Source organism: Pinus tabuliformis, chromosome 5_2 (genome assembly GCF_031772625.1).
Source record: "Pinus tabuliformis cultivar Carrire ecotype Pingquan chromosome 5_2, CPIR1, whole genome shotgun sequence".
In the NCBI taxonomy this organism is placed as follows: domain Eukaryota; kingdom Viridiplantae; phylum Streptophyta; class Pinopsida; order Pinales; family Pinaceae; genus Pinus; species Pinus tabuliformis.
Window position 1 is genome coordinate 75898930 of NC_142306.1, and position 27358 is coordinate 75926287.

Genomic DNA, 27358 nt, shown 5'->3' on the forward strand with positions numbered 1-27358 from the left:
TTCTGCATGGTTGTTTTTTGTGTTTCCTATATAAGACTTCCTGTAGAACGAAACTGCACTTCCTGTAGAGCCCGATAGGTGGGAACTAAAAAAAAAAAACAGCAGAAATCTCGAGAAATCGGGCAGGAATCTTGCAGAGGACCACTGGTTAACTGATCTGGACATGGTGGACGCGTGCTCCAGTTGTGACCACAGTTGAACAGAGGGTGGTGAGAGTCAACCGAGCATTTTTGTAATTGCTGTGTGATTTGTGGTGAGGGAGTGAAGTGGCTAGGTGTACGTGGCCACATGCAAATGGTAGTGTTTCTTATGAACTGTATGTTTTCCCCCTGTAATCATTGCCATCAATTGCACTGAGGTTTGAACGGCCAACACTCCCGGTTGTTTTAGTTTTCACGTGAGTCGACTGTCCACGTGTACTACATGACTCCTGGCTGAGCGCTAGAGAAGGCAATGTTAGGTTAACCTTGCTAGATTCATGGCTTAATCCCACCATTCCATTCGTTCATGTAGTTCTTAAATTAGATTTATGCAATAGAGGATGAGTTTTAGTCACATACCTGGAGGTTGAATGGTTGCTGTGAGGTGTTGTGGCCTTTCATTTGCTACATGCACTAGTTTCTGTGGTTGCTTGATAGCTTGGCTACTGATTCATGGCTGTTTTCTTGTGCAGGTATCCTCTGGTCGAATCCACACTGCAGGAGCTGGCTTCCACGTTCAGATCTGCACCCTCAAGCTACTGATGTCGAATTTTCACAGGACCGAAACTTGTTTTCGCCATTGCTCCTGAATGATAGACTGGATTGATATGAAACTTACTAGGCATGTTCCTATCATCATTATGCACCTCCCAAAGCGAAATTGCGATCAATGGATGCACAGATTTCGAGAAAAATGGAAAATGGCTGAAGGTTATAGAGATCAATTTCTCGTAAACCGTGCATCGGAATTGGATGAAACTACTTGGGTAGGCTACTCTCATCCATGTGCATCTACCCATGAAACAAGTTTTGAAACGGATGCACGGATATGGATAAAATGCAAAAATGGCTGAAGGTGATGGAGGCTGATTTCTTGGAAACCGTGCATCGGAATTGGCTGAAATTGCTCGGGCATGTTGCCATCGTCCCTGTACAGCTCCCCCTGTAACGGTTTTGCAAATGGCTGCATGGTTTTCAAGCTAGGGAAAAAACAAATTCTGTTCTATGTATTTTTTCTTCAAAGCATTCTGCAAGTTTTTGCATGGAAAGAAAAACTGAGCTTGGGTTGTGATGCAAGAATGGAGATGATGGAGGAGGAGTTTGAAGATAGCAGGAGGACTTCTGAACCCTTGAGGAAGTTAGCATGCTCGAAAACTACCTTTTTGAAATCCATTTCTAGCTTCCTTTAATTTCTACAGGAACTTCCTGTAGAAGCACAATGAGGTGGAAAAAATGATGGAGAAAGGTGAGGGATGGAAACAGGGGTTCTTGCAGGCCTAACCAACAGATTCCAACCATTAGATTCCCTTTTAAAATTGAATTTGGCTTGTCTGAAGGTTCTATAGGATGTTTCAGAACTTCCTGTAGAAATACCTGGAACTTCCTGTAGAAAAGGCTGGAACTTCCTGTAGAAAGCCAAATCCTAACCTGAATGTGACCAAATCCTAGGAGAGGTGAGTGGCTATGGAAGGAGTGTTTGAAGGGATGTCATGGAGCCTGGTATGGACTTCTATCCTCGTTTTTCATGCCCCCCTTTTCCTGCAAAGTATTCACTGCAACCTGCAATTTTTCACAGATATTAGTCCTGCTTTTTTTTTTTTCTTTTTTTTTTCTTTTTTCTTTTTTCTTCTTTCGAAAACAACCAGGGCACCTCATGGAGATTTTCACCCTAATTTCCTACCTTGGGTGCCTCCAAGGGAGGTTTTCACCCAGGGATCTTATTCTCGTTTTCTTTTCTCTTTTTTCTTCTTTTTTTTTCAACCCATTGACTACCTCATGGAGGTTTTCAATCAATGAGCCAATCTAAGGCGCCTCCGAGGAGGTTTTCACCTTAGATTTTTCCTCTTATTTCCATTTTTTTCACTTTTTCATTTTTTTCTTTTTTTCTTTTTTTTTTCTCTTTTTTTCTACCCTACCCTACTTGAAAAACAAAATTCTTTTCAAGTATAAGAATACTTCCAATGGAGTCACGTGCACATCGAGATTAGAGACAAAATGATGTGGAGGCTTGAAATGAATGCTTTGACATCTATCCGGATTTCAGAGACCAAATGATCTGACTTTGAAGGGATCAAACATAGCTGAGGAAGAGACTACTGCTGCAACTTAGTGACTGTCTGGAACCATGTCTTAATTAAGCTTTGATATCCTTGGTCCTTTTGCTGATCTGGATCATTCTCCATATCTTCTTCTATCATGACCTTCACATCTTCCTCTTTTTGCTGACTTTTCTCTTGACTACATGGAGGGTTTGATGGTAACCATGAAGGAGCTTTCTCGATCTCTGATTCTGATCTCTTATCTTCATCAAGTGCATCCCATGGTTCTTTGATCTCCTCTCTTGAATCTTATTTTGCTGGATGTGATCCTTCAGTGCTGTCAATATAATATCTTTTCTCCAATACTCTTCTTGAGCTATGGTGAATATCTTGGAGCTCAAGAGGAGTTGTTTGGACATGGTGTGCCTCAACATTGTAATGGAGTTGAGCTATTCCAATGTGCGGGTTTGGAAATGGTGGTATGGGTAGTTGAGTGGGGGTGTATTTTTGAGATGGATGTGGATGGGGTTATGGTTGGGCAGGTTGTGGAGGCAAATGAGCAGGATGAGAGTTGTACTGGGCCCTCCACCCCTGATGAGGTGCATTCCACTGAGGTTGTGGCTGAGCATAAGAGTGAAACGAATGAGCAACTGGAGAAGCATGGTATTGAGGAGGATACGACCAAGGAGGGGGTGTGGACCAGGAAGGATGAGCAGGGGAACCCCAAGAAGGCATGGAAGTGGCTTGATAGGGTTGTAATAGGTTTGGAATGTCCCTTGCATTCCCTGCTGGTAAGTTCGAGGTCCATGTGACCTCCTTTGGTTCATGAAATAGAGTGATTCAGTGACTCCTTTTGCCCTCTGATATGCAGCTTTAAGTCCAGGTAAGGAAGGGCACTGATTCATAGGATGGTCTTCTTCACAGACAAAACACACTTCTATGGAGTGCAATGGACATTCATTCCTAGGATGCTTTCTAGTGCACCTGCGACAAAATATTTCCAAAGCCCTCTTGGCTTCCTCTTGCTTCCTTTGGATCTGTAAGGTATCCAGATGCATGGTAAGAAACCACCTTATCTCACTCTTGAAATCTTCCATCTGATTTGAAAATTCGTTTTTGGATAAGGTACTTCTCACAACATTTCTGCTTGTAGCCATTTTCTCTAGAGGAATGTTTTCTTCTTCTTCTCCCCTAGAGATTCTTCAAATATGTCTTGTTGGCCACCTAGGGGTTCTTCTTAATCATAGCCATCGAAGAGGAGACAAGGTTGCCTATGTGAAGAAGTGGGGGCGTTGTGCAATCATTTTTCTGAATTATCTCTACTCCTACAAAGCATGAAAGGAAATCTTTTTGGTTGATTTTTGCTTTTTTCTGCTTGTGCCTACAAAACTAAAATAGATTGAATTGCAACTAACTATCTTGCTGAAATGAAAATGCGGAATTGAAATGAAAGCAGGAAAAGACTAATCTATTTTTCTCAAATGAAATTGCAGGAATGAAATGCTAGTCTACGCTTGCAGAATTGAAATTGCGGAATTTGAAATGCTAATCTATGAAAGCGGGAAAGATCTAATCCACTGTTGCGGAAATGAAATTGCAGAATGGAAATGAAATAAACTACTTAGCAGAAGGTTGTAGTAGAAAATAGAAGAAAGTCAGCAATCACCAATACTCTGATGCTTCCCCGGCAACGGCGCCAAAAAGAGTGGTGAGCCCCATCATTGCAGCAATAATGTTGCAAATCCTGGGACTCCCTTCTTTAATTTTATCAACCTGGTAGTTCGTAACAAACTTGGAAGCGACGGTGCTGTATGCACAAGTACTAGCTCTTGCCGCAGTTGTCACTTCGTCAGCTGGCACATGTCCACTAGGGGCTCAAGCCAACTTCTATGAGCTCTAAGAAGAAGATTTTTAACCGATGGATGGAAGCTAACTCGAAGGAAGCTAATCTGCTTGTGGAAAGAAACTGAAAAGCTGAAGGAAAATGCAAACCCTAGCAAACCCTAATTTTACCAACTAGCCCTACTGATGCAAGAAAGAGGATGCAAGCTACTGAAAGAGATGCTATTGACTTCTAGGAAGGTAAGATGCATGTGTCTAAGCTACTTCTACAGTAACATCTGAAAAGAACATCTTTTTGTATTTTTGAATAAGTTGTCAGAATTATCATGCATGTGCTTTTAACTTGTTTTTGACTGTGCAGAGGTGGATTGGCGAGAGGAAATGCTCGGAGGAGGTTGGGAAGGTTTAGAGAGGGCCTAAGGGGTCCCTAACACCCTTCCAGATAGTTTCACAGAGTTTGGCTATCAAGAAACCTCATTCATGGGCTTCTACAGGAAGTCTGCAAGGGTTCTACAAGATGTTCTGGAATTTTCTACAGGATGTCTGTAATTTTCTACAGGATGTTCAGAAATGGGATTTTGGAGGATGGATGGAGGAATAAATATGAAGGAGTGGGTATGTAGGTGAGATAAGGGTGTGAGGAGGTCCAGGACTTGGGGAATGGAGCTGAGAAGTGGTGAGGATGGTTGGATTTGTTCAAGGAGAGGTAGAGCAATGTTGCACAACAATATGGGAATTTAGGGCAGAGTGAGCAAATGCCAAACGTAAGGCAAGGATTCTAAGTAGAGGATGAAGCAGGTGGGATTAATGGAGAATGGATAGATAAAGAAGGATAACAGGTTCTTTGCAAGTTGTTTTTCAAACGGAACAAACAATGACTTGAAAAACCGATGACCTAGCTACTTTATTCTAATCTGGCCTAAGTAACAACAAAGAAATGGAACAGAAGTTTATTTGCACTGAAACCATGTATACTAACTATGTAATGAAGAAATCAATAATCTGAACATGTAGCCAACTTCTGCAAATAAATATTGAACACCAATGGTTGCATGGCAAAGCAAAGATAGTGTTTTTGGTGGCAACAAGGTCACCTTGATCCCAGCTCCTGATCCCACTGAGGGAGAGGTGAAATCAGAGGTGCTTGATGGCCCTTTTTCTGAAGATCTTCCCTGTTATTAACCTATCAACTAAATCTGAACATGAAAAGCCTTTTTAATCATCAAAAGCAATCTAAATAACAAAGCAAGATTTAAATCTAAATAGCAGATTTTATTCTAAGAATGCAGCAAAGACACATAAAAATAAACAAAGGAGGTACTAGGCACTTGAGATGGGCCCAACCCCAAGAGCTACAGCCTCCTAAGAGAGATTTAGAGCTGGTGCAAAGCTGGATTCGTCTTTATTGATCAAAAGAACAAGTTACATTCCAAAAACTATCCACAAGGAAAGCTTGAAAATACGCTGAAATGCAGAGTTAACCTACTGCCTAAAAAATGACTAAAAATCGAACTACAAACTAGCCAACTTCTGCCTACAAAGTGACTAACTGAAATGAGGCCCTAAGCCTTCTTATTTATACAAATTGAGGACCCCAACAACCCTCCTAAACTTTAGGAACTCGGCTGCCAAAACTTGTAGTTAATAGCACTTTTACTAGCACTTGCTCGGCTGCCCTTGTGATAATCGATTTGGTGGCCCTTGAACTCCGAGCTGATGGTGGAGAATTCAAGGTAAGGGCCCATAAATTAAGGGGACACCTTCCTACAAATCCTCTCCCTTGTTCTTCCATGAATTTGGCTGCCAAGTGCTCATTAAAACCTTTGATTTTGTCTCAAAATTGACTAAAAATCTGCACAAAGCACCCATTAGACTTGTTGGCATAATGACTAACCCAATTCACTCTATTAGCATAAATATAATCAAAAGCATGCAATAAACTAATTAGAATGGTGGATTAAGTAGAATTAGGAGGTTCAATGAGCCCATATAATTATCCATTTTTGGGGCTCATCAACTCCTCCCACATAGCCTTGAGAGTTTGTAATCTATTCTTTGAGGAGTGGGGAGTGGCTCCACTATCCCACTACTGGGGCTAGTGATGTATGGTGTACAAATGTGTCTTGGATATTTGTCTTAATTTAGAAGCTTGTCTAAAGCCATCACATTTTAACACATGCTTTGTATCTGTTTGTAAGACTATTCTTTAAATGTTTGTAATGCATGTTTTCTTAACCCATACTAAGATAATTAAACTACTTCAGTTATTTTAGTACTTACATTGTTAAAGATGTGTTGTATTGTTTATCACTATTGTCCCGTCCATGTGGCCTACTCTACTAGACATTAGACAAAACATATTTGTGTTTTATTGGTTTTAATTACCGTCACTCCTGTGTGGACTACTCCACTAGACGTTGTACACATTTTCCTTTGAACTTTGGTTTTCACGACTGCCACATTCGTTGTGGACTATTCTCCTGGATGCTGGACAAACCCTTGTTGTTGTTCGCGTGTGGTTCTTCCTGGGTTGAACTATTCCCTCTCATGAATAGGCTCACTTCACTTTCCCCTTTGACAGTAAGCGAACCTAGACACAAAGTTACATTATGCACTCACCAGGAATACTCAACTTGCTTTCTTGAAGTTATAAGCATAACACGATCATGTGTTGAACAACAAGAGCTAAGGAAAATCTCTAAGATAATGGAAACCGAGCCATTGTACCAAATGGGACTCCTACTCCAAACAGTGTGAGGTGTAGTTGTTGTGAAGGTAAATCCCCTCTGTGGACAGAGGTGATCCCTCTAGCCCAATGATTGGGTCTAGCAACAAGCGAAACATGCTAGCATACACTTTCTTAGTTTATGTTTAACAAATGCAAAGAGAAGAAGAAACCTACCTCACTCTGATGCTAATCACTCAATTCTTTAGAGATTAATTTGATTCTTTTGCTCTAGGACTTTCTCCTTACTTGTTCTTCTTGTCCAAGTACCTACAAGAAAGATCAAAGAGATACGCAAAATACAAGATCATATATGACATACATCAAACATAAATTACTTAGTAGATCAAGGAGTATTAAACTAAAATCATACAAATTTACATAGTTATGGAAAGTGAACATCAGATGTATATATTAATGGACTAAAAAGGGAAGCATACAACCTATTCCTTAATGTTTGAGACATCTTTTGGTGGATTTACAAGTCCAAGCAATTACTCTTCAAGCACTCTTTCTCCAAGCTAGAATGGGTAGCATGGAAGCATATTCTCAGCATAGGGATGTAGCAATCAATGACCAACCATTTGGGGATGGAAGGGAGTGAATTTATAGGAAGGGAGAGTGAGTTATGGGTCCACAGAAGAGGGAGGAAGGTTCACATATCAAAGGGGAAAGCCCATGATGATAAGATCAAGAGGCCCAAATGGGAGAGCTCAACCATATCAACAACAACCAATATCCAACTTACTATTCTTGAAGGTTATAGATCACGAATATTTTCCTCCAGTTTGGGAAAACCTTCCAGAATAGGTTTAGTGCAGGTTTTCATATCAAAACCCACACTAGCAGTGGTAGGGTAGAACTGTGCAACCTGCCATCAGCATGAGTAGGCAGTGTAGCAAAGCGCTCTGATGCTAAAATTTAGGTTTTTAGTTAACCTTCTTAAGAATGGATTCAAGTAAATTTTCTTTTAATTATTTAGGGAGGTTTTTTTATGTATTTCATGATGGATATGTTGCACAGTTTTTAATGTTTTGGCACTTCGGGATATGGAACATGAAGTGAATAGGAGGTGTGATAAAATTTTGTGTAACAGATGCCCCCTAAAGGATGAAGGCAGAATAGGGAGTGACGGTTGAGATGCTTTACAAGTCATTGCAAGGACGAGAACAACAGTGTCAGGAGACCTGCAGATCAAGCATATACATATACATATACAAATTTGACATCTATGATGATCATGCTTAATGATACATGAATAGGCATCTAATAATACATGAATCTGTAGTATGGACACAACCATTTGAATAGAAGGGATCATGTGTAAGGATCCTCAGTATGGTTGCAACCATCTAAATAGAAAGGATCATGAATATGGACCCACGGTATGGTTGCATCCATCCATCTAGAGGAAACATGTGTACCATCATGAATAACTCATAACTCCACGCAACCTAGAATTTATCAGATATAATATAGGGTCATGCGCTCTGTCTTGACCCATTCAATGTATGAATTATAACATGTAAATAGATGTGTCAATGTCGAACATGATACAAAACCACCTGATTACCTATCAATGATGTAAACTATTAGCAAGCACAAGAGAAACCACCAATAATGAAAATGTCTCTCAAGGTACAATTAGCACAATCCACGAATGTGAATAATAGAGATGAAGTCAAACACCTGTGGAATCACCCAATCAAAGGCCAATGATGTAAACCTATTGTCGAATGAAAAGAACTTTCCATTGAGGCATGCAAGGTCTAAGGTACTATAAGTGGGTTTCTAGATCATCTTCTTGGATAATGAGTTGAAGTCGACATGAAGTGATCCATCAAAGGAGGGCCATAATGAATCCCACATCATCGACATGAAACTAAAGGATGCAATAGAGTATATAAGTGTGATCCAGGACTATGGTAGAAAGTTAGGCAATGTATAAGTGGCAAAGAACTGCATATAGGACTTCTCTTGAACATATCGGTGACATGACTCCAGAGTTTGGCAACATTTGACTCAAAATAGGATCAAAAGTCATTATGGCAAAATGGTATAATCAGATGAGAGGAAAAATGGATTTCCCAAACCCAAGAAGGCAAGTGACTAAGTGAGGATGTCCCAGACCTGACACGAGAAATGGGCAAGTGTCTTGTTGAAGAGCAACATGCTACCTTTACAAAATACAAGAGATGATCACATTCACTTTTCCCCCCACCATTTATAGTGAGTAACCCATACATTTTTTATCACAAGCTTGAAGGGGATAATATATTCTTGCCATATAAGTTCATCCTTCAGATGAATCCATCCTAGTAAGTTTTATGAGTCCTAAGAAGGAGAAACTTTGTCTCTTCATGGTGACAAGTCTCGCGTCATTTAAGTTTTACGAGTCCGATGAAGGTCAAACTCAACATTTTTTCATGTTTAGAGAGTTTGAAAAAGAAGTGAAAAAATAAAACTCCAAAGGACCCTTTTCGTAAATTGTCTCTTGAACCCGAAAATGTAGAAAACAATATCCAAGAGAACCTCTTAGCCATGTTCGACTAAGGTATTCCTTTTTTGTAAAATAGTCTATCTTAGTCTAGAAAAGGGTTAAACTTATACTGAGTAGATGCCATTTCATCTACTTTAAAAAGTTCGAAATGACAAGTACTCGAAAACCTTTTCATTTTTCGAGAGTCAAAAAAGAGCTTAAAGATGACTCTAGGGGGTCGCTTTTTCATTTATTTTTTACGAGTCCTAAAAAGTGATAAAATAAAACTCGTTCAATCAGTCAAAATAAATCACCATCACTAAGAACATATGACCTGTAGCTTCACAAGGAAATGCAAATTACCGATTTCAATGAAAAATATTAAAAAATGAGTGAAATATGCCCTAATTTGGTTAAAATATTATTTAAAACTTATAAATAGGGAAAAAAGTAAATCATTTTTACCATTTTACGAATTTTCAATTGTGAGAGCATTTTTACCTCATTTTACCTTGATTTTTAGGCAAGGAGCATGGTCAATCTTGGACACCATTCACCGAGCCGCCTGTTGCAGATAAGAGATCTATCCCTTCCTTTCATTTTGGTACTCATTTCATGCATTTTCAACCATATATTAGGATGCAAGGAGGGCTTGCAAAAATTTTATATCATGGGTGACCAGTGCAGGGTTTACCATCAGACCCACACTTCTCACTCCATGGTCAATTAGGCTCCCGCACTCGCAACGCGAGAAAATTTATAAACGCTCACACTGGCACCGAGGTAAATTATTTTATGTGAAATTCTCCATGTTAAATAGTTTATCTTGGATTTTGTCTCCATGAAAGCTCATGAAATGTTGTTTTATTGATTTTCAACATGATAATCAGTCCAAAATGGTGGTTGAATGGAAAGAAAGGGGACATGACACTGAAGACCATCAAGCTTCTCAGGATCAAGATTGTGTTGAAGCCCTATGCACATGTGGGTTACTCAAGTTCTTCAGGATTCTTGGGATCAAATCATAGATTGAGTTATTGCAACATCATATTAGTTGGTGGTATATGGATCACCAACTATTCATGATAAAGGATCAAGAAATCGAAATATAGGTCACTGAAATTTATTTCATTACCATATTGTCTAGAAAGGGACAACAAGTTTATTTGTTTGATTCATACACTCGAGGAGAGAGCACGGATATGGTCATTGCGAGGCATTGTCTAGGGACCAAAAAGACCCAAAGTGGGAAAATCGACAAAAAGACAATGACAAATCTCCCACTACGAATAATCCTGCATACTATGGCCCAAGTAGCTGGGGTTGAATAGTTTCATGAGGCAACAAAATCTCTTTTCTAGTATGAAATTGAGTGTCTGAATCCCATGGTCTTCAATTAGAGCGAGGTTTTGTTGGTTTTCATGAAGGGCCAACTTACCAAGTGCAAGTCAGGGAGTCTAAAACAATTTGGTTTTGGATCCATTTTGGCAATGTTCATCCCGGAATGTGTGCTATTGTTTCCCTATTAGTGGTTAAAAGTGGATGCACCAGTGCCCAAAGATCCACGATTACGTAGATGGGGTGAGTTGATGCCTAGGCATGGAGGTAGCTAGTAGATGTCATTCCTTCTAACATTTTTTGGATGGTTGCGTCAACATCTAATAATGGTTGACAATTGGGCATATGTAGGCATGGATTTCTTAGGAGATCTAGATCTTCCACTTCCTTCAAGGGCATAGTGGACCAATTCATGTAAAACATAATTTTGAAGTTTTTTTTTTTTTTTTTTATGTGTACTAAGATTTTACTTATGATGATTTTCATATGTAGGACAAGAAAGACCTCCAAGGATTTCTCCAGTAGCCAGGTAAGTGGCACGCCAGAGTGTGGAGCATCCTTATGAGGAGGAAGTAGATCCTGTTATCGAGGTAGAGTATAACTTGGAAGCTTTAACTAGGGGGGCATTCCAAAGTACACCTCGATAGATGAGGTGCCATTGCACTACCAGAGGCACATTGTAGGGGTTTACACCAGACTAGGTTGGATGTTGGTCTGAGTCATTAGGGATATTTCATGCTATCATGAACCCCATCTCAGCAAATAGCCAACTCTAGTTTACTTTCTGCATTGTTGTAGGCTTCTAAAGCCATGTGTCTCAGAACAGAAATTTTTTCATTTTGATGTAGAAAACTCTTTTGAAAACACTCTCTCTCTATATATATATACATTTTTTTATATTTACCATGTCTATCATGTGATTCTTTATGATTTAAATGTTTCGCAAATGTCTATCTAACATGTAGTTGGCCAATGCATCTATTAATGTGTTCATGCGTCTTGGAATGTGAAGATAAGTAATAAAATTATTGTCTCATTCAAATATACAAACTCGCAAATACATTCTCGAAATTTGAGGGTTTCTAACTGAATATTTTCCATTAAGTTGTAGTACAATGACTTGTGAATCAACTTTTATGATTAACTCTCTAATGATGAGAGCGATATCTTCTGACAAAAGCTCGATGACCACGTTATATTCAACAATGTTATTAATCGTATGACCTAAAAATATACCTTGTAAATTCACTAACTCAACATTAGGGCCATATATTGCCCATGTAGTGGAAGATAGATTTTGTGTACTACAATAACCACCATCAGCAACATTGACGTAACGGTTGGATGACATCTGCAAACCAAGTAGAGTATGAGGTAAGCATAGGAAAACATTTGCAAAAGAAAACTAACATGCCAAAACCACACTTCAAACTAATGAAAACACACTAATGTACATAAGTATTTACACGAAAAATGCGTAAAAATTTTCAGATGGAGCTCATTAACGAACTCGATTAATCGATCAACAGAGAGTAAAACTGGAGTTTCATTGTTGATGTGACATGTATGCATTCACTAGGCTATATAGTGGAATAACACACATAAATGACAATTCCCCCATGCCCCTTGGGCGAGTGAGGGTTATAAGTCATAGAATGAATATCCCATTGCGATAATGGGCAAACGGGAAAAACTTGGTGAAAAAGTATCATGAAAGAGGGCAAGAACGTCTTAAGCTCACTGCGAGTAGAAGATGCATTGAGTTGAAACATTTTGACAATCTTAGGTTGGATTGAAAGGTCAATGGGCAAGGTAGCAATAATATTCCCCATGTTTCCCTCAGGAAAAACTTAGTGCACCAAAATAGGTGTTTGAAGTGGATGAGTCAGTGTATGGGAAACAAAGGTATCTCAACACGATGAAATATATCCAAGACTTGGGAGAAACAAGGAATGATGATGGGCATCATTATAGGGAGTTTCTTCAAGAGACATAACCTCGGCAATACTCTCATTGGTGGGAAATGTCTCGTTAAAGGGATCGGGAGAATCCCAAGAACCAAGCCAAGGGGATTGTAAATACACATCTAGATGCATACTAAGAGTAGCATCACTTTTAGAAGTGACTGCCGAAGCTAAAACAACAACTTGATATGATTTTTTTGCTCATCTGAGCGGCATGAAATTTCTAAAAGAATCAACCTGATCGGGGTGAGGAATGATCCAAGGATCATGAGAAGTTGAGATCATGTTGACAAAAGTGACATTTGGAGGTGGAAGGGAAAAAGTTCCCATAAGAGTAGAGTCATTGAAAATACTCGCTCCAACACTCTCCTAAGGGATGTCAGTATTTCCCACATAAAGCACATTGTCGTTTGAAGACCTAGAAGATAAAAAGGCTAACTGATCAACAGTGACTATTTCCTCTCATGAGGAAAATAGAGCACACAGAACAAAGAAGAAACCACGCAAAACGTAGCATGAGTCCAACTTCTACCAAGTAGAAGGTTATAATTTAAATTGGCATCAATGACTTCTACTTCTAAGTTAATTGTTTGTCCTTCCAACGTTATGGGCAAGTTTGCAAGAATATCATAAGGACATGATCCTTTGTCATCAAAGGCTTCCAAGCTGTTAGGAGACTGGTTGAGGGGCGGAGAGCCAACAACTCTCCAACATGTGACAAACATGATGTAGGTGGAAGCACCCTCATCAATCATAGTCTGATGAATCGTCTTCACTTTAATAATGATTTGTATTAAAAAGGAAAATTGATGTGGAAGACATGGAACATGATTTTCCAGATCAAAAGTAACAAGACTCAAATCAGCAGGGTCAATTCTGTTAACACCCAGGTTGTTCCCTATGACTCCCAAGGGAATACGGCCGGGGTAACCACTAACCAATCTTTGGATTACAGTTCCTAGCCAAACTGTAATCAGAGAGGGCTCTCTCTTTATGATTTGTCTCTGTTTGATGGTGTTTTTAGGCTAGCTATTGTGCTCAGTTTTTTGGTTTATGTTTTGGTTGAAGGACTTCTTTCAGTGCTTAAGATGTAGTGTTCAAACAGTAGTATATCATTGGGCAATGGAGTCTAGAGCTGTGAACTGTTTTGAAATGCTGGAGTGATGATGTTCAGACTGCAGGGCCTATTGAGTATCTCAAACAAACAAAATTTAAACTTAAGTGGTGATGTATGGTCAGCCAACAGAAAGCAATTAAGAATTCTCCATTAAGCTGGTGATGTGAAAGTGAAACATGTTGCTCAGGAGCAAACTTGAATTCCTGAAACAAAGGTCACTGTGAAAGATATATTCTGAAAGTGCAGCAATTAAGAATTACACTTATCAAGATTATAGCTGAAGAAAACATTCATTAACAACATAGATTGAACTCAGGGTATTGCATGAATAAATCCTGAAGGTTATTCTTTTTCTTTGTTGCTAAATACTTAGAAATTAGAAACATATATGGATTGTACAGATTTGAAACACATAACAAAGAGAGTTACAGAAAAACTTATTGTATTGTGAGGTACACAGGAATCTTGCAGTTTTCAACAAACACCAGAACGCATTCAACAGTTCAGAACTTTGAGAAATTCCATCGCTTTCTTTATTAAACTCTGAAAGGATTACAGCATAAGAACTTCTTCAAGAGAAAACAACAACAACCCCTGCAAGCTTGTGCGAGGGGCAAATATATCCAATCAGTTGTACAAAATATCTGAGTGCTAAGTTATCTCAGAAATGAATACGTTCACCAACTTTTCAAGATATTAGATAAGAAAGTTATTACATCATTGAATACAAAGTAAATGCATCTTTATGCCTGTTAGAAGATATTTTGGCCTTTGGAGGCCACTGAGTCGGTTGGAGTGATCTGCATTAATGCTGAGAAATGCGCTTTTGGAGCTGCTCTGCTGTAGCTTCTCAGCCTGGACACCTGTAGCTTCTCATCTTGCTTTGTTGGCTGTAAATTCTGCTGAGTTGGCTCAGCTTTAATCTTTAATGCATGCTGATTCTTTTAAACTGTCCTGTGTATGCCAATTTGCATTTTCCATGAACAAAATTTATTGAACGGCTTCCTGTTTATAAAATCATTTGTATTGCCTTAGTCCACCATTCTAGTGTAGGTAGCTGATGCCTAAGAATTGCATCCATAGTCTCCTCTGCCTCTGTATATTTGTAAAAATTGGGAGGCACCTCAAACAGGTGTTTAATTTCATTCATTATAAAAAATAAACTTTCTACTCTATTGTAGAGAGTCTGTCCTGTGGCTGGCCCTGTTTCCTCTGAGGTGCTGGGCTTCTCATTGATCTGACTTGTGGCAAATGCATTAACCCTTTTGGCATACTGCTTATGTGTAAACAGTCTCCCTGCGCTGTTCAGTAAGCTAGGGAGCCCTCTGTTTTCTAATACTTGAAATTTCTCCATAAACCTGTTTACCTCAGTCTGCATGTCCTGGGTTCTTCTCTCTAATGTCTGCACCAAGTTTCTCAGCGTAAGAACCCTCTTGATTAACTGAATGTGATCAGTTTTGTTTGAAATTCCCATGGTAGCCAACTGAGTACTTGTTCTATTGTTAAGCACATTAATCATCCTGGTGGCAATTTCAGGCATATTGCTTAGAGCAGCTCGTGATCTCTGAATTTCAGTCTGTGCTTTTGGAATGAGCTCTAGCTGCTCATGGATTGTTTCAATATACTACCATTGGTCATTAATAGATTAGCCAATGTTAGCCCACAGCACTATTTTAAGCTCAGCCACAACCTTATCTAATTTGAGCTCATTCTCTAGCTCTTTGATCCTGTCTTTGAGGGCTTTTATCTCCCTGCCCTTTTCTGCCACAGACTGCTTGGATTTGTCATATCTATCATTTACTTTGGCCAATTTCTCCCTGGTCTCATTCAGCTCTGTCATTTGAGCTTCCAGGGCTTGAATCTCATTTCTTAGCTTTTGCATATCCAAGCTAGGGGCCTGCTCTGTTGTTGGCGGTGCTGAAGTAGATGGTGCTGCTTGTTCAGTCTGTTGAGGAGGAGGAATAGTAGTTGGAGCAGCTTCCTCAAGGTTAATGATTTGAGGAGGAAGCTGGGAGGTCTGACCTTCTTCTCTTTGTTTCAGGGTTTCTTGTAATGCTGCCTGTGCAGCCTCTGATTCTCCCAGCTTTTCTTGTGTCTGGATAAGCTGCTTGTAGAGAGACACCAGCAGAGCTGTGGCATCTTGATCATGCCTTTGTTGAGCTACTTCATCTGTTTGAGGGTGAATTGTGGCTGGGAGTTTGATCTTTCTCCTTAAAGCTGCGATATCTGCATCCCTCAATTTTAATATTTCTTGTATGCCCTTGATATCTTTGGGATCATGCCCAATCTCAGTAATTATATCTTCTAAGGACCTTATTCTGTTGTCCTTTACTTGTGAGGATGCCCTTTCCAACTCAAGTTGGGCAGCTGTATTATTAAGGCTATTTTCTAGCCTGTAGTTATCTAATGTCTTGTCTGCCAAGGAAGCATAGACCATCTCACCTGTTTGTTTATGCAATTCAATTTTATCCATTGGGTGGATGTCCTTGGCCAGGACCTCAAGATTGGTCCTCAAGTAATCTGAAGGGGACTCTGGCTGCAAAGTAGTTGGTATGAAGTGAGTCATAATCATCTTGCCCTCCTAGACATCATATGCAGACATTAGTCGCTGCTAGTTCGTGGGAGCCATTTTCAACAAATGGTTATATAGTTGTATCTTTATGGGCTCATTCCTTTTCTTTATTTCAATGAACTGCTGTTTAATGCTCATTTCACCCTCTCTCTGCTGGCTAGAGGAGATGACTTCTCCTCCCACTGTCCTCTCTTGTTCCTGTTGGAAGGAACTTGCAGATGCCTCCAAACTGGGCGGGCCCATACCCAAAGATTGCCCTATAGGCATCTCTTCCTCTGAAAGGGGATTCATCCTGTGCCTCTTCTCACCATGACTTGTTGATGTAGTTAAGGGAGTCTCTCTATCCCTTTTCCTGCTTACATCCTCCTTTTGTGGAGTTTGGAGGACTGAGGTTTCATTAACAGCTTCTTGCCTAGGAGGTACTATGTTTTGGGCCTGCTGCTCAGTGAGAATTGGGGCCTCAACTGCCCCTTCTTGCTGTGTGGGCTGCTCTCTGTCATGCTGCCCTTCTCTTTGCTGTGATTCCTGTTGTTGTTGTTGCTCTGCCTGCTGCTGTACTTCTTCTTGCTGTTCCATCTCTTTATCTGTTTGGTCTTCAGTCCTGGGAGGTGGTTGCTCTTGTTCCACCTGCTTTCCTTTGCCTTTGCTGCCTGTCTGCTGAGTGTCCATGGCAGCTTGCTGATGTGTTGTTGAAGAAGAGGCAGCTGCTCCAAGTTTCCTTTGATATGATGAGGAAACCTATCCACAAGTTTCCAAGTCAGCCTCTTTTTGCATATTCCTAGCCTCTCTCTCTAGTATCTGCTCTCTAGAGATTGGCTCTTCTAGAGTGCCTTCTTTCCAGCCTAAAGAATTTGCATACTCTTCAATATGAGGCAGCTTAACATGTGAATAGTTACCCAATTTGTGTTTTATCCTCCTGAGGGAAATAAAATGATTACGGTCATAAGGTGACCATTTGAAACTGGTTTGCAATTTAAGGCCTGCTAGGATCATATCTGCCTCCTTCCATCCCTCCTCTCTTTTGTTGTACAAAAAAGGGCCTAGTTGGCTCCTTACCTTCAGTTGTACCTTCTTGTTTTTGCTTTGGAAATGGATGTAGTCAGCATATCCAAACTGCCTGAAGTATTCTAGGGCAAACAGTCTCATAGGGACATATCTTAGCAGCCTGTAAGGGTCCAATTCACAGCCATATACTCTGATCACTGTGTGATGTTGGTAAAAATACCAATCACCAATGCTGTAGGATTTGGAAAGATGGAGAATTCTCTGCATGTCATCGGTTAACCTTGGAGGAGGGACACCATACAACAATGTCATAGCTGGGTGAATGAACAGGTCTATAAATTCACAGTATGTGTATGGTGATTGAGAAACATGATGGAAAACTGGAGTCCAAAACACAACTGACCTTGGATTCCCCTGGGCATTAAGTTTCTTGAGGGGAATGGAGAAACTGTCTGGCTGATAAAACAAGAACAGGTGGTAGATGTATGAGGTGTATCTGAACACCCTTTCCCTTGGTAGATTCATTAGCTGTTCATGGATCTTCTCTGCAATATAAGTGGCATAGTCATAGTGTACAGCTGGAGGCTTTCCAGGAGAAAACATGGACAGCATTGCCATTATAGTGTCATCAACATCCTCAATTCCCTTGTATCCCAGGACATAGCTGATCAAATCCACTAGCATTCTGCCCAGGTCATTCAGGTAGTGATATCCAATAGGAGGAGTCCTTATAGTTTCAGAGCTTGGCTGTACAAATAACTGGTTAATTTTGGTAATCTGGGCACTTGACAGATTACTCCCCTTCTTTATTAGATCCAACATGGAAAGAGGGGTTAATGGCCTTGCAGTATGGAAATGCAGCATCTCATTTATGGTTTCTGGAGTGATAAAGAACAAAACTGAGCCTGTAGGACTGAGAACAGCTCTCTGGCAAGGATCATAGCAATCCTGGAATTTATGGATCAAGTCTGGAAGGGCATTGACTTGAGGGAGGTTGTAGATGGGCAAATTTGAGTCCCAAATCCCTAAAATATCAGCTCCATTTAGGTGTTGGTCTTTCAATTCATTTAGCATGTGAATATTGAACTTGGAACCCATTGGAAACCAATCTAACATCTGCTAATCTACATCTCCCAGGGCTTTCCATGCTATCTCCTTGTGAGGGGCATTCAGAGGCTGAACATTCAGGGCTATTGGTGTCTCCATAGCTAATAAGGCTTCAGATTTGTATGTAAACTGGTTTTGAATGATCAGAGCAACTCGGAGGAGTTTCTTTACAGTGCAAATGTGAATTTCAAGGAATGGACGGCAAATGAACAGCTGCAGCAATTTGAAATATTGCTTTGAAGTGTAAATAAGACCAATGTCTGGTATCAATCTGTCTCTTTTAGCAGGTATGTACAATTTGAGTGACTGGTTCGCGATTGCGTGAACAGAGTACAGTTTCTTATGAAAATGTGGGCAAACAAGGCTCAGCTGGTGCTTTTCGACCTCATAGTTGTAAATGGGGGCTAGGCACAAGGATTTCGCCGGTGAATTATAAGTTTCGGTGTCTTTTAAGCTATTTGAGGGAATTCACAGACAAACTAGGCGTATGAAGGATTTACAAAGGTAAATACCTGGTAAGCAGCGAGCAATGGTCACGAATCTATGTAGAAATGGCACGCCGGAGGTCTCCAAATCGATTTCAGCAAGGTGACGCAAGTTTGGACGTGAAGAAACCATGCAGAGAAAGCAACAGCGAATTTGCAAAAAGTATGACAAAACGCGAAAATTGGCCTAAATATGGATTTTTGGCATATTGACGCGTTTTTTGGATGACGTCAGCATGACGTCATCAGGTGGGGCCGAAGTCGGATGACGTCAGCATGACATCACAGGGTGATGTGGCGAGCTATGATTGGTCCATGGGGATAGTGAGATGGGGGACATATCAGCGCGGGGGCAGACGAAGGAGCTGATGCGGCGGTGGGGTGGCAGTGATGTGGTGATGACGCGGTGATGACGAGGGCATGGAAAAACTGGCGGTAAACGAAAAAGCGGTAATGGTTTTCTCGGACCGCCTACGATACGGCGACGGTTTTGTCAGAGGGCAACCCGAGAAATTGTGAGGGCGACGCGTGGTAGAGGCCTAACGTCACCCTCTAACAGTTTCTCGGGTGCTAACTGTCGGACGTCGGGCCCAACCCGATATGTATAATGGCCGTCCGATCAAAAGCGCTCGATCGGACGGTTGATGGGTTGATGAGGTGATCGGTCAATACGGAAGGGGGCGGGATTAAAATAATACCTCTTTCGGGATTTGTGCTCGGAGGAAAATCTTTTGGGATACGGTATTTTGTAATGTTTTCCAATGCAAAAATAATGCGGCCCTGACACTTTGGATAAGTGCAAAAAGTGGGTTTTGACATTATTTTGCAATTCAAAGCGGGTATGGGTAAAAATGGGTCTTTTATAAGGTTCTCTCAGCAAATGAAGGTTTTAATGGGCCAAATGAATTCAGAAGGGGGAGGGGGGTTACACTTAGGTTCATCAAAGTGACCAGATGCCATTTTGATCCCTGACAGAGAACATATGGCTATAATGCCAAGAGGAGGGATATTTATACAATGTTTGGGGTTTATACACCATGGTGTTATAATACTAGGGGAAAGGGTAACATAGGGGAATTATATAATAGAGTTAGGGTTAATATGGATGAACAAAGGGGATGAGGGGTAATATTACTAAGTTTATTTGAAAATAACTTAGCTTAGGGAGTAGATCAAAATGAAAAGAGATTTAGACAAGAAATGTGGCTTCTAATAGGACTAAGAACCATCATAAAACCACCAATTCTTCCATGAATCTCAGCTGATGAGGGGATATTAGTAATGAATGGGAAAGGGGATAAGTGGGAAGTTAGACATGCTTCTTTGCTTTGCTGCAACCTGATGGAGAAGAACACCTTCTTACTTCATTGATTTTTCTTTGTGAACAAGGCTAACACACCTTCAATTGTAAGGAATGACACTTCTGCAACCCCATCTGCCTACCCATCTACCTGCCTAGCATTTTTTTATTTCTTCTTGGAGGGTGCACTTAGACTTGCAGACCCTTATTTGCCTTTTCTTTTCTTTGGATTTTTCCTTTTGATTCTCTATCTACTGCTACCCTTATTTCTTCCAAGGTCCCAGATTAAGTAGTTGGGAGCCTTACTTCTCTACCTAAGCTACTTGTCTGCCAAGATTAAACAGTTTGGACAGACTTCTTTCTCTATTCTACAACTAAAAATTTAAAACATGGCATGATCCAGATTAGGCTGTTGGACCATCCATCAAAATTTAGACAACATCAAGCTATATACACAGATTGTTTTCTCTTGGAAATATGTGATCTTTGCATGATCAAAGCAGAGCCTATTTGGAACTTTTCATTGTCAATCATGAAATATGAAACCTATTGGTATAGGTAGCTAACAGTGGCTCCACATGGGGATGGTTTTTCATTTGAAAGACCAAGAGGTCAGAATGCCTTGGCCTTCTTGACTTCTTTTACCAAACTTGAAGTATGCTGCTTTGAAATGCAAAAAATTGAGCACTTTCCTTCTTGGTAGATCTCTGAATCTTTTTATCTTTTTCTGATAGTTAATAAAACTTGAGAAACTGCATTTTTACATTTTCACAGAAAGTAATATATACACTTGAATATGTACAATGGAACCTTAGGCTGTACTTATGGGTGATAGTCAAAATAGTCCTTCAGCATCCTGCCATTCACAAGACCTTCATCCAAATCAATTTCATTAAGACTTTTAAGGAAATAAGTGTTGTTTCCTTGTACTGCTTGGACAGCAAATGGTCCTCTCCAAAGGGAATCAAATTTTCCATGTTTTCCCTTATCCTCTCTTCTTGAATCCCACTTGAGGACTTTGTCACCAATGTTGAAATCTTCAGCCTTAGTTCTTCTGTCAAAGGCCTTCTTTAATTTTTCTTGTAGAACTTGAACTCTGCTGAAAACTTGGTCTCTAGTTTGCTGTAAACATATGATTTGATTGATCCTTCTTTGCATATCATTTGGTTCAGCTTGGCTTTCTTGAAGAAGTTTCATAACAGGTACCCCTAGTGATGAAGGAAACTTGGCTTCTAATCCATACACCAATTCATATGGGCTGGTCCCAATTGATCTCTTGGTCGTTAGTCTATCTGCCCATAGAGCATTCACAAGCTTCTTATGCCAATTCTTTTTGTTCTCTTCTAGCACTTTCTTTATAATGTTTACCAGGCTTTTATTTGAAGACTCAGCAAGGCCATTTCCTTGAGGGTAGTATGCAGTAGAATGGCCTAAGGTAATGTGAAATTTGTGGCAGAAATTCACCATTTTCTTGGATCTGAAAGCAGCAACATTGTCTGTTATTATTTTGTCAGGACAACCAAATCTAGCCAATATGTTATTCTCCAAAAACTGAATGATTGTTGAATCATTTGCTTGTCTGCATGGAGCAGCTTCAATCCACTTGGTGAAGTAGCCTGTGGCTGTTAAGATCCATCTATGTTGGCCTGAAGATGAGGGATGAATTTCCCCAATGAAATCCAAGCCCCATTGTTGGAAAGGTCTCTCTGTTGCAATAGGCCTCAAGGGAAGTGGCAGCAACTGTCTCTTTCCCTCAAACACTTGACATTTATGACATGAGGTGGTGAATTTCTTGACATCAGAGAACATGGTGGGCCAGTAGTAACCAGCCCTTAGGATTTTATCCACAGTGGACTTCCCGTACAAGTGTCCACCACAGTCACCTGCATGAAATTCTTTTATGATATTGTCAGTTTCATTCTCAATTAGGCAGTTTAGCAATATCCCTTCATGGTTTTTCCAAAACAAATTTCCATCCATAACACAGAATTTAGAAGCTTTCATTTTTAAGAACCTACATTTAGTTTTGGACAATCCTGGGGGAGCACACAGGTTTTGTATTACATAACATATATCAGAGTACCAAGGGGATTGTTCAAAGGCTACATTGATATTTGGAGTCGCCAGCTCTGGTTCACTGTCCAGCTGGTTGATGTCTAAGGCTTGAAAGTTTGCTTCTGTCATTAGTTTGGCCAAACCTTGCCCTTTTATTAGTTTTGTAGGTTTTATCTCAATATCAAATTCCAAAATGTTGGCAATCTACTTTCCTCTTCTGCCCTCTAAATTTTCTTGGGTGAGAATGTCTTTGACAATAGGACTTGGTACATAAGCTATAACATGTGAATAAAGGATGTAAATCCTGAAGTCCTTAATGGCTTTGACCAAAGCATAAGCTTGTTTCTCCATGATTTGGTACTTTAGGGGAGCATCTCTAAGAGCTCTGCTAAAGAAAGAAATTGGCTTCTCATTTCCTTGGTCATCTTTCTGTAACAAAACAGCAGCGATAGTATGCTGGGAGGCAAAAGAGAAAATGATAAATTCTCTGTCAAATTGAGGATTGGTCAAGACTGGAGTTTGAGTAAGGGCCAATTTTATACCTTCAAAGGCTTGATTGGCTTAAACACACCATTTTACTTTTGAATCCTTCTTTAGCATGTTATTTAGCAATCTGATCAATTCTGCTAAGTTGGGGATAAACCTTCTCAAGAAATTGATTTTTCCCAAGAATCCTTGCAACTCTTTGATATTTCTTGGGTGGGGCATTTGTAAGATAGCCTATATCCTATCTGGGTCAATTATAATGCCATATTTTGAAATGATATGCCCTAGTAGCTTACCTTCCTCCAAACCAAATAAGGATTTTTTGGGGTTCAAGGATGACAAGGAAGTCATGAATCTCTTTGGCAAAAGCAATATCCATTGCTCTTTGAAAAGTTGCCCCTGCATTTTTCAATCCAAAAGACATTTTTACATATTTGAAAGTTCCCCATGGGGTTGTAAATGCAGTTTTGTCTTGATCATCAGGGTGTACTAAGATTTGATTAAAGCCTGAGAATCCATCAAGTAATGAGATCCTTGAGGCTCCTACCACTCTTTGGAGAATGTGATCCATCTTGGGTAAGGGATAATTATCTTTGAGGGATACTTGATTCAAGTTCCTAAAATCCACACACAGCCTTATTTCACCAGTTTTCTTTCTTGTAGGGACTAAGTTTGAAATCCACTCAGAGAATCTGATAGGTGCTATGATGCCTGCCTTGAACATTTTCTGTACCTCTTGTTCCATTGCTGGGAGAAGCATAGGATTGATTCTCCTCAGTTTTTGTTTAAAGGGTTTTTGATCAGGCTTGAGGGGGGTAGTATGTTGAATTACAGAGGTGTCATAGGATTTTAAATCCTCATAACTCCATGCAAAGACATCCTAGAACTCTTTAAAGAGGTCAATGTATTTAGGCTTTTGATCAGGAGGAAAAGATGCAGATAATTTAATTATTTTGGGCTTGTCAATGGTACCAATGTTGCATTCTTCAATGGCTGCATTTAAGGGCTGCATTTTTGGTTTTCTGGGAATATCATTTGAATCAAAGATGTCCTCTAGTGGAGTTAGGCCTGTTGGTAGAAAATTGTCTTTCAACTCTATGATCTCAGTTTCAGCATTGGCCACTTCTTCACAACTGAATGGTTGAATTTGCTGAATGTTTTCCTTGTTGAAAATGGTTGGATGCAGTATTTGTTTTGCTGTTCTAGGTGATATTGGGTGAATAACCTATTTAAACTGTATTTGTGATTGACTTGCTTTGTCAAGTATTTTTGATTGACTTGCTCTATCAAGTATTTGTGATTGACTTGCTCTATCAAGTATTTGTGATTGACTTGCTCTATCAATGTCAATATTTAATCCTGCAAATTCTTGTTGCAGCGTTAAAAAATTGTTTATTTGCATATCATCCTCAAATACTTGCCAATCTTTAACATTGTTTGGAATGGAGGGTCTGTGTTTAATCTCAGCTGTGAAACAATTGTTAGGTTCCACTGGTAATTTGCAAGTACTAGCAAATGTGGCCAAACTATGAGCATGCAGATTGTGGGTTCTAGGAATTTTAGTGATTTGGAATTCAGAGAAAAAGTTTAGTACTTCAGCAACAACAGACCTATAAGACCTTAGTCTTTTGTCATTTGTGACAAAATTTCCCTTCACTTGTTGGATAACTAAATCTGAATCTCCCATGATTGAAACCCTGGCCGCTTGCAAGAACTTTACTAACTTGAGGCCTAGTAGAAGAGCTTCATATTCTGCCATGTTATTTGTACATCTGAAGTTTAATCTATAGGCTCTGCCTTCTGCATGACTGTTTTGTTTATTGTGTACCCAAACTCCGGCTCCTGCCCCTAATTTGTTGACTGAGCCATCAAATTCAAGGAACCATAGAATATCTTGTTGTAAAGGAGATTTAATGATCTGTTCATGTGCTGGCAATGTAAGTTGGAGTTCTCATTTTTGATCTGGCTTGTCTTCTAGGACAGTCTCATCATTTGATTGAATATGCTTGACAACTAGAGCAGCAGCAGTGTCTAGTGATTGATTGACTGTTGTTTCATGGGTGGTAATTCTTTCATTAGAGTCTTCCTCTTGTATGAGTATTTTGGTTTCAACATCATTTTTTGAGAGAGTTGTGCTGTCATTGAAGAGAATGTATGAGTCTATGTCTGAATGGACAGCATATATGGGAAAGTTTTGAGGCTTTTCTTCACTGCTGACCATGTATTTCATGAGTGTTTCTCTGTATAGTCTTTTTGGTTGCCCAAAAACAGAGATGGTGGCATATGACATGTCTAATTGCAGGGAACCTTGGAGTTTAGCTCCCCATGATCTTGATAACAGCATCCCATACTTAGGTGGGATATTAGCAACTACAATATCCATTAGAATTGTTTTGTTTGGGTATTGAACCAAAGACACACATAAATCTTTTATGAGACCTAAACACTTAACTTGGCTGGAGTCAAAGGAAAACAGGTCCTTGTATGGTCTTGTTATATCCAGATTCAATCTCTCCATGACTGCTTTTGGCATGAGATTGTGAGAGGCACCTGAGTCAAACATTGCATTATGTAATATTTTATCATGAATATGTAAGCTGACATAAAAAGGTAATACCCCTGTAACTGCTGTTTTTCCATCCACTTCTGGGCTAAACAGTAATTCTGGGGTGTCATCCAACACATTGACATCATCTTTGATGCTGGTGAGTTGAAGGGACTTCTTGATCTGTTGTTTATAAATGTCATGCTTGGCCAGTTCTGAGAGAGGGATTGCTATCTTTAGTTTGCCAATTTCAGTTTCTAGGTCAAAGGGTTTTTCAGATTGGGTCTTAGGGTTATGGATAACAGTCCTTTCCTTGTTCACTAAATCTTCTTGTTGATTCTTATCTTGATTTTGGGACTTGTCTTTTTTACTCATCTCTTGAGGAGTAACATTTAAATAAGGGTGAGAGGATGAAGTAGCTAAAGGCTGCTGTTTTAAGGACAATGGTTCAGTGATCTCTTCAATAATTACTTCTTCTGCAGGTGAATTTGTGTTGTCATTAGGCTCTGTGACTATGGCTTTTTTAGTCTGCTGATTATCCTTTATCTTTTCAGGCTGATTTACATTCACAGTTCTGCTCCTTAGTTTGTATTGTTTATGGACTTCATAAACAGAAGTGTCATAGCCTTGTTTAAAGTCAAAGGATTCACCTGATTTAGTTTGGAATAGTTTGATTTCATCATCCTCATGATCTTCTTGTGTTAAGAAAACTTGACTTTCACCATCTAGACCCATCAAATTAGTTTGAGAATCTTCATTGGGTTCAGTTGATGTGGAAGTCTCTGCATAATTTTCTTGGAAAGGGGGTCTTATGTCTTGATCAGCATTGGGCTTGCCAATGCTTGGGTTTTCAGTTCTCCTAAAATTTGGATTCCTAGGAGGGTTGTTTTGTGGTGCTTCCCATGATGATTTTCTCTCAACCGATTCCACTCTATCACCCAATCTTTTCATTCCATTGAGTATTGCATCCAGCTTTTGATCAAAAGCAGAGGGTTCCTCTTTGAAAACAGTCCTCTTTTCCAACCTTGCTCTGTTTCTTTTGGCAATCAGGTTAGCTTCCACTGTGACAGCAACCCTTTGGGCCTCTGCAAGGGTTTGAGGGTCTCTTTCCTTTAACTGATAGGCCATGTCAGGGTCAAAACCATCAGGGAATTTGTACAAAGCTAAATCAGGAGGGGGTCTTAAATTTTGTGGGATTGCGTTATATACATTGTTGAATCTTGCACAATACTCCAAAACAGTCTCTTGGGGACCTCTTTTGATAGTGTCATATTCCCCAAGTATGTGCAGAGGATCCTTCTTCTTCTCCCATCTGCTAGTAAAGGCTTGATAAAGCTCATCAAGAGTTGTGATGGAATTTTCATTCAGGGATCTAAACCAAGTTCTTACATCCCCAGTCAGACATTGAACAAACATCCTCATTCTCACACTGTCATCATCTATTTCATAGGTCTCAAAATGGTCTTGCATCCTTTTGGCATGCTGAGTAGCTGTGAGATGACCAGTGGAGTCAAAATATGAGATTTTGGTTTGGTAGTCTTGGGGTAGAGCTGCAGCATTAGTTGGTATTTGCAGGGGTGCATATCTGTTAGCCATATTCACAAGGTTTGGGGGATTTACAGGGGCAACTGGGATAAAAGGAACGGTGTGTACTACCGAGGTAACAGGTGTAGCAGCACCTGGAGTGTTGTTCAAGGGGATATGTGCAGTGGGTGAAGATGTGAAAGGAGGGCTTTGAGATGTAGATGGTGAACTGGGGGAGACAGGGGTAGAGTGAAATAGAACCTTGATAGGGGTAGGAACCGGTTCAGGGTGGGCTGTCTCAGGACTCAAATCACTAGAGTTTTCCTGCCTTTGCTGCTTCCTAATTATTCTAGGGATTATATTAGGATTTTCAAAAACAGCTTGTGGGTTTGGGTCAGGGTTTGACCTAGTGTGTCTGGTTTCCCTTTTAGGAGCCAGTTTCTAAACTTCTTTTTGGTATTTTGCAGGATATTTTTGTGTCTACAGAGGCCAGACAAGATTTTGAACTTACTGTATATTTTCCAAAGCTAGCAGCAAAGGGAATGAGCAGCTTTCAAGAGATAAACAAAAATTAG